Source organism: Centropristis striata, chromosome 16, assembly GCF_030273125.1.
Source record: "Centropristis striata isolate RG_2023a ecotype Rhode Island chromosome 16, C.striata_1.0, whole genome shotgun sequence".
NCBI classification, from domain to species: Eukaryota; Metazoa; Chordata; class Actinopteri; order Perciformes; family Serranidae; genus Centropristis; species Centropristis striata.
Window position 1 is genome coordinate 2,987,777 of NC_081532.1, and position 8,422 is coordinate 2,996,198.

Genomic DNA, 8,422 nt, shown 5'->3' on the forward strand with positions numbered 1-8,422 from the left:
TTGTTTATATGTCATTGTCAGCCACATAAACCATAATGTTGATGGATGAAAACAAGGTTTTAATAAAGCAGCTGCAGTTATAGTAATAACATCTACTGTCTTGTTCTGCCATGAGTGGCTTTGTTGATGTGCTGCAGATTGTAATATAGATTAATATCAGAATGATAAAGGTCATTGAATATTTAATTGTATTTAAACATATAGAAAGGGTGCTTCTTTTACTGTGTTTTGGATGGGAACATTTTATATACATTAATAACACATTGGCTACCTGTGAGCTTTAGAATTGATTTTAAGATTTTACTGCTTGTTTTTAAAGCCCTCAATGGTCCAGCAGGTACTTCATAGTGGTCCCTAAATCCAGACTGGTCACAAAAGGTGACTTTGAAACAACCTGCCTGGAGATCTCAGGAAGACAAACTCAGGCTACGTTTACATGATGACGGTCTGAACAGAAGACGTAAAAGTGGCGCTGCATCTTCACTTTTTATTCCACGTTTAGACGAGTGTTTTCGGGAGGAAAATTGTGTTGTAAGGTCGAAGTTCTTCTCTTAAATCCATAAGAGCATCTTTGGGCATGCAGAAGTTTTCACGCCACGCATTTTGCCAAGATAGCGACTTTGTTGCTACAATTAGCAACTTTTCGCCTCTTCTTAATGAGCTGCGGGGGCCTGGTGACTCGTTAAGAAGAGTAAGAACAAGTCAAAGCTGCACATTCCTCTTGCAGCAGTCTCTCCCAGCTGCAGTCACAGAGCCGTCTAACAGTTAGCTCTGTAGCAGTACAGTGTGTATGTGCTAACAGGCTAACAGTTAGCTCTCTAGCAGTACAGTGTGTATGTGCTAACAGACTAACAGTTAGCTCTGTAGCAGTACAGTGTGTATGTGCTAACAGGCTAACAGTTAGCTCTGTAGCAGTACAGTGTGTATGTGCTAAGAGGCTAACAGTAAGCTCTGTAGCAGTACAGTGTGTATGTGCTAACAGGCTAACAGTTAGCTCTGTAGCAGTACAGTGTGTATGTGCTAACAGGCTAACAGTTAGCTCCGTAGCAGTACAGTGTGTATGTGCTAACAGGCTAACAGTTAGCTCTGTAGCAGTACAGTGTGTATGTGCTAACAGGCTAACAGTTAGCTCTGTAGCAGTACAGTGTGTATGTGCTGCTGCTGCAGGAGGTGTTCACTTAGCGATCTCTGTTTGTTTACAGCAAGCACCAGACACTCTGCACAGTTAGTGATGCCGGTTAATTCACAATCATTATGTTTATAATCAGCGGAGAAGCTATGCATTATTAGCCATGCTGCTTTGTTTATGATCAGCTGCTGATGTTGTGCACAGTTAGCGACGGCGGCCACAGTTGCGTCTCCTGTGTTTAATCCGTTGCGACGATAGAAAACCAAACGTCACCTCCAGAGTCTCTAAATCCCTCTGGGGACCTTTTTGTAGTGGAGACACGCAGAGTGAGAGACTTTTGAGAGGGCGTGGCCTGAGACTTTCCTGGTGGCCACTCTTTACCCTAAAGGAAACACGGCTAATAATGCTAAACAAAGTAGCCCATGGAAGCAGCAGCAGAGCAGCAAATCCTCTGTTCTTCAAGGTAAAAATACTGTTTTTGTCAATGGAGCCTGGTGGCTTTGGAGTCTGGTGAGGAGCAAAGAATACAGCTTGAGTTCGCTCCGTGTAAACATAAACAGGGCTGTCTAAAGACAAGGTAAGGTGGTGAAAATGTTGCAAATATAGAGTACATTTAAACTGATGTTGGTGGCTAAATAAGGTTTAGCTGCTGACTGGTCCACAGTGGTGCATTGCTCAGCTTCTGTGCTAGTACTCATGGCTGTTTCTCCAAGTTTGGAGCGTCCCCCATACAACCCCACCTCAAAAAAATCTAAACCATCCCTTTAAATTAGACCAATCAATGCATCTTTGTCTCTCTGGGACCTTTTAAAAAGCCCAAAGAGAGCTTGTTGAGGATGAAATTTAGCCTCCAGGCCTTGTTTTGGATTGTCCCATTTTTACCAGTTAACCAGTGCAAAGTAAGGGTTGATAATCAATCAGGACGTTTCACACTGAGTTTCACTGCGTCCTTTTGATGCAGCGTGTCCTCTCAGACAGCCATAAACAGACGTTTGTGTCTGTCTGTCTGCAGGGAGGGAGACGGGTCACAGGAGAGAGGGCGACCGGCTGGGAGAGAAAGAGGTTAATAAATGAAGAGAGATTTATGGACGCTCCGCTCGTAAAACTGATTGGCTGTGACATTGTGAGTGATGCCTATTAGTGCATGCAACATATGACATTCACACACATACACACACACACCAGTTACCAGTTACATGTGTTAAATTAAATGCTTCATGTGTTGTTGGCCAGTTCCAGAGATATGCACAAAGATACAGTAACCTGCCAGGTATATATGTGTAAACACCTCTGATTAGGACTAATTCTAAGTATCATTTCATTACAAGTAATAGAGTGAGAATATGGAATAACTGCAGCAATGAAATGAAATCATGCACAACAATTGTTATGTTCAAAAGGCTTATGAAAAATGATATGCTAAATAAGTATAGGTTACAAACTGGATGAGGACGTTCTTGTAACTGTAAATCGTTTGTTTTCTTTGTGGGAGTAATAGAAATTCTCAGATCTAATTTGTTTGATATACTATGGTTGACTGACAAGAAAAAAATAAAGAAATAAAGAAATAAAGAAATAATAAAAAAAATTAAGTGGCTATATATAGAGAAACTCTTTTATTTGAAAGTGTGGAGTACCAGTAATATGTATAGGGTTATATATACTGTATGTGTGTATATGTATAGGGTTACACTGTATGTGTGTATATGTATAGGGCTATATATACTGTATGTGTGTATATGTATAGGGGTATATATACTGTATGTGTGTACATGTATAGGGTTATATATACTGTATGTGTGTATATGTATAGGGCTATATATACTGTATGTGTGTATATGTATAGGGCTATATATACTGTATGTGTGTATATGTATAGGGGTATATATACTGTATGTGTGTACATGTATAGGGTTATATATACTGTATGTGTGTACATGTATAGGGTTATATATACTGTATGTGTGTACATGTATAGGGTTATATATACTGTATATGTGTAAATGTTTATATGTTTATATGTACATCTGTATAATGGTGTCTATGTGAGTATGTGTATGTATACGTATATGCATCTGTTTATTTTTCGGTTTGAAAAGAAGAATTAATTAAAAAAAAAAATATATATATATATATATACATACAGCTGTGGGTGGGCTCTTCAGTAATCTGTCTGCGTTTTCACTCAGACAACCACGGGACCTATTGATGATCTGTCTGCAACACACTTCTCTCTGATTTACATCATCCCCCTCCACACACACACACACACACACACACACATATATATTCAGTGTAACAGTAGAGGAGAAGGAGACATGAAGGAGAAAGAGCGAGGCGGTCAGATGAGTAAGCAGAGTTCTGCTCTTCAGAGAACTAAATCTATCCCACAATTCACCGCTGAGGGTCACTCAGTCCTGTCGTTGTCATGGTAATGACAATTTAATAGCCCAGACTTTCTGTGTATTTCACTGTGTGTTTCCATGCATGTGTGTTTTCCTGCAAACATGTGCATGCTAGATGAGTCGGGTCGATGCTTTTAGGCCTTTAATCATGACAGCAGCAAACCCCCACCGCCACCTCCACATTTTACACTCCAGGGATTTATTTCTGTGATAATTTGTGTCTTTTGGTCTATTGACAGAATTTACAGATCTAGATCAAAAATATGTTAACCTGTTAGCGTTCCTTGACCCATATAAGGGACAGGGGTGTTACTACACTGTTACGCTTATGTACAAAATTGTGTTTTCCAGCTAAAAAGTCACATTTACTCCAAACTATTCAAGAACAGCTTTCAATTTACATTTTCAGTGTTTCTTTTAGCCGTTTTAAGGTTAATTTGCAGGAATGCTAAGTGGTTAAGAGCATTTTTTTTACAATACTCTAAAATTCTGTTTTGTAAGATTATTAAGGCATGTCTTTGTTATCAATAGTGTCACTTAAAATAATAATCTCAACACAATGATGATTGAGTCTATGGTCCACTGATGAAAGCTCTTGAGTTTACAGTATGAGGCCTACCTACAGATTGAGTGTCTCAGGAAAAATCCTAAGTGCTGCTGACCCATTAGTGGTTGGTCTGCCTGAAAGGACCCAACGCAACCGATTCACTCTTCAACTCACTGTTTTATTCCAGTGTCTGTGTAAATGGTTACTATGGCCGAAGAAACAAAGAAAGGACAGATGACTACAGACGTATAGGTGCCCCAAAAAAGAACAAAATGAGCATTTTACACCCATTAACCTATTTTTTTTTTTGATTATTCAATTAATGCTTTTTTTAATTAAATGTCCGAAATTGCAAAAATTGTCTATCACAGGTTCCCAGACCTGAAGAGAATGTCTTCAAATGTCTTGTTTTTTCCACAATCAGCAGTAAAAAACAACCAAAAGTCGCCCAATTTGGATATTATCATGCAATTTTCATGTGTATTATCAGTGGTTTGGTCTCAAACTCAAATTACCTGGGGGCCGCTGGAGGCAGTATCAAAATGACCAAAAAAAGACACAAAATTACTAAAAAAGACACAAAATTATTAAAAAAGACACAAAATGACAGAGAAAACTAAATTACTTAAAAAAGACACAAAAAGACCAAAAAGACACAAAATTACCAAAAAAATACACAAAGTGACAGAAAAAACTAAATTACTTAAAAAAGACACAAAATGACCAAAAAAGACACAAAATGACCAAAAAAGGCACAAAACTTATTAAAAAAAGACACAAAATGACCAAAAAAGACAGTTATTTAAAAAAGACACAAAATGACAGAAAAAAACGAAATCACTTAAAAAGGCACAAAATTATCAAAAAAGACACAAAATTATTTTAAAAAGACACAAATTGACCCCAAAAATACACAAAATTACTAAAAAATACACAAAAGTATTTTAAAAAAAGGACACAAAATTACCAAAAAAGTAATTAAAGGGACCATCCACACACAACACGGTAAAGTGCCATTCATATAAAACTCACATTAAACTTTCATATCAAGGTGGGGGCCACAAAATATCATCACGAGGGCCACAGTTGGCCCGCGGGCCGCGAGTTTGAGACCCATGATCTAGTAGGTTGGAGTTGGAGTTAAAAAGGAAATAACAGAATAAAAGTAAGAAGTAAAAAAAAAACAAGGATTCTTGCCTGCTGGGACTGAACGCCAAGGAGAATAAAAAGGTTTTTAATAATGTTTTAAAGAGCTCAACAGACTGAGCAGCTCTGACCTGGAGAGGTAGGCTAATAGTCTTAATGATTATTAAAATGATCAATAATAATAATTGATTCATTGACTAATCATTTCAGCTCTACTTAACACTACCTGGGCGGTTCCGGTGAGATAAACCGTCCTCATTAGTTTAAGAGAAACGCTTAAAATAAACACAGTTAAGCTTTCTATGCAGATTTTTCACTATGACTATATGACTATGAATCTCCACTTTTCTCACAAACGGTCAATGATGTCGGTGTCCTTCAGAGCGAGGATTCATTAAACTTTAAAAGAAACACTTCTGAGAAAACAATAGAGATCATCTGAGAGTCCATGATGGTTGGTAAACTCTGCTGCAGGCCTCTAATCTACTGATGGAGCTGTAACTGTTAGTCCTGCAGCAACAAACTCATTCTCATACAATAGAACACCTGCAACTGTTTTTAGTGCATGTAACAAGATCTAGCTCCCCCAATAGTTTTAGATAATCAAACATGCCACGTTTTGTGTGCTGGTTGCAGCCAAGAAGTGCTGCACGCTGTACGTTGTTTATTGTGTCACGAAATGTTTAGAAATCTTGTACTGGGTGTAAAGATCACCAGCAGAATTGGGTTTTTGGTTCATGGTTTTAGTCTTCCGTATATTAAACATTATACTGTCATGGCTGACGAGAACTGAGGGGTGTTCCATCAACGTGGATTAAGGAAAAGCCTGGCTTATTTTGATAAGTCTCGCTAATTTAAGTGTGAGATGCGTTCCATGAAAGTGGCTTATGTGCCACTCAGTAACCATGGTAACTTATACCGCCGAACTACCCTGCTCTGGGGCAGGCTAATTGACGAGCTAACTTTAGCTGTGTGTCAATTTATTTCTGACGGGCGGAAACAAAATCCCAAAATACAGTTCCGCCACGTTTCTTTTGTCATGTCCGTGCTGAAAGTTTAGACTTAGTTTTTTTTTATGTTAAAGTCTGGTTTAGACCTTTTTTTCTAACGATGTGACGAGGCATTAATTTACATACCTATTGAATCAGTTTTTTAATGAATGCAACTTTTGTTTTGGGGTGAACCCTTTATTTGAAAGCTAAATGTATAATTTAAGAAAAGTGTGCAAAAGTTTTGTCATAGTCCTTTATTCAATCATTTTATTTTTTGAGCTGTTAAGACAAAAAAAACAAAAAACACATTAATTCCAGTCTGAAACATGACCTTCTGCTGCTGCTGTGGTAAAATCTATACTTACATCATTCTCTAGTTACTTTATCTCCAATTTAATTTATTACATTTTTAGCTTTTTGTCTCCATATTGAGTTTTTGGTTTTCAGTTCCCATAAGCATATGACGCTTGTAGATCAAGTTAATTCTAACCAGGCTTTTTCAATGAAGCTGTGGTTTTGTTTAGCCACGCTGATGGAACACCCCTCTGGACCTATGATGCAGACAACAGGACCCAAAAGACAGTTTCAAAAACAAAGTATTTAATGATTGTTGAAAGGTTGGAGCTAGAGCAGGGCAGAGGTGGTTGTTTGAGTCCAGGGGGGAGCAGGCAAAGGCAGGAACTGAAAACAGAGACCGCAGTCTGGATTAGCAGGGAAAAAATACGTAGCAAGAGTCCTCTTTTCTATCTATATAACGTTATATATAACTTTATTGACTTGTTGCCGTGGATACGCATTGCTCTGTTTCTCTCCTGATGACGGCTCGCCTTGTTAGTGACCTGTCAATCAAAGGTAGCCCCGCCCCAAATCATATGATTCTTTATCTTCTATTTTCTTCTAAATGGGGCCATTATTTACACTATTAACATCAGATTGTCTTGAAGAAGATTTTTTACTAGTGATTGAGACCATAGTGTTGTCCCTGAAAAAATTTCTGAGGTAGTAAATCAAGTGAGAAGTTTTCAAATTTGACACTGAAATGAATCGTCAGATTTTTTCTGCAGCCAAATTTAGCGCCCCCTGCTGGAATTTTCGGTGGATTGCAGGATTAAGGCACTTCCTGGTTGGCCTCCATGCTCAGACACGGAGATTGCCGCCTGGTAGCAAGTCAAAAACTACAAAGCCGAAGTACATCATACTACCACAGAGGTAAGCTGACATTCTGGTGATGGGGGTGAACTGAACCAGGCTTATATCCAGGAAAGAGTGGAAGTGGCTGATTGTTGGCAGGTGGCTTGATTGTAGATTGCTGATGGTGTGCAGGTCAGTTGTAAACTCCAGCTCCACCCAAACACACACAGGACAGGGGAAAACAAGACAAGACACAAGCCCACAAAAGGGAAGGGAAAAACTGGAGAAGGCCCAGGGTTCTTTTATCTGAAAATTTTTGTTAGATTCCTTTTCTCCTGTTGTTTTTTAATCCCCTGTGTTGATGGGGAGTCAGCCTGAGGACTGTATCTTTTTGTTTGTGGTCAGTTTTGTCAATTTCGTTATTTCAGTTTTACTTGAGGGCAACTTTGTTTATTCTGGCTCTCCCTGAAGACTTCTGCAGGCTTCTATATCTGACAATAGGAGGTTACTCCTCTCTCTCCTAGATAGTGCTCAGAGAGACACAAAACAACGACTAAACGACACATTTTAACCACAAAGAGAAGCTAAATGACCACAAAGAGTCAAATAGGAACCACAAATTTACAGAGACACAAAATTACCATAAATAGACATATTTAAACCCAATAATTGACACAAAGAGACACAAAACAACCACAAATTGGCACACAGAGATGCAAATTTTTTATAAAAAAGTGTTTAGCGTAACATTTTTGGTCATTTTGGTTGTTGTTTTTTTTTGTCATTTTGTGACTTTGTAAGTCGTTTGTGTCTTTTTTGGTCATTTTGTGTCTTTTGTTGTGTCTTTTTTAGTTATTTTGTATCTTTTTTTGGTCATTTTGTGTCTTGTTGTGTCTTTTTTAGTTATTTTGTATCTTTTTCGGTCATTTTGTGTCTTTTTTAGTAATTTTGTGTCTTCGTCTGTGTTTTTTTGGTCATTTTGTCAGCTCATTTGTTTCTCTTTTGGTCATTTTGTGTCTTTTTTTTAGTCATTTTGTGTCTTTGGCTGTGGTTTTTTTTGTCATTTTGTGTC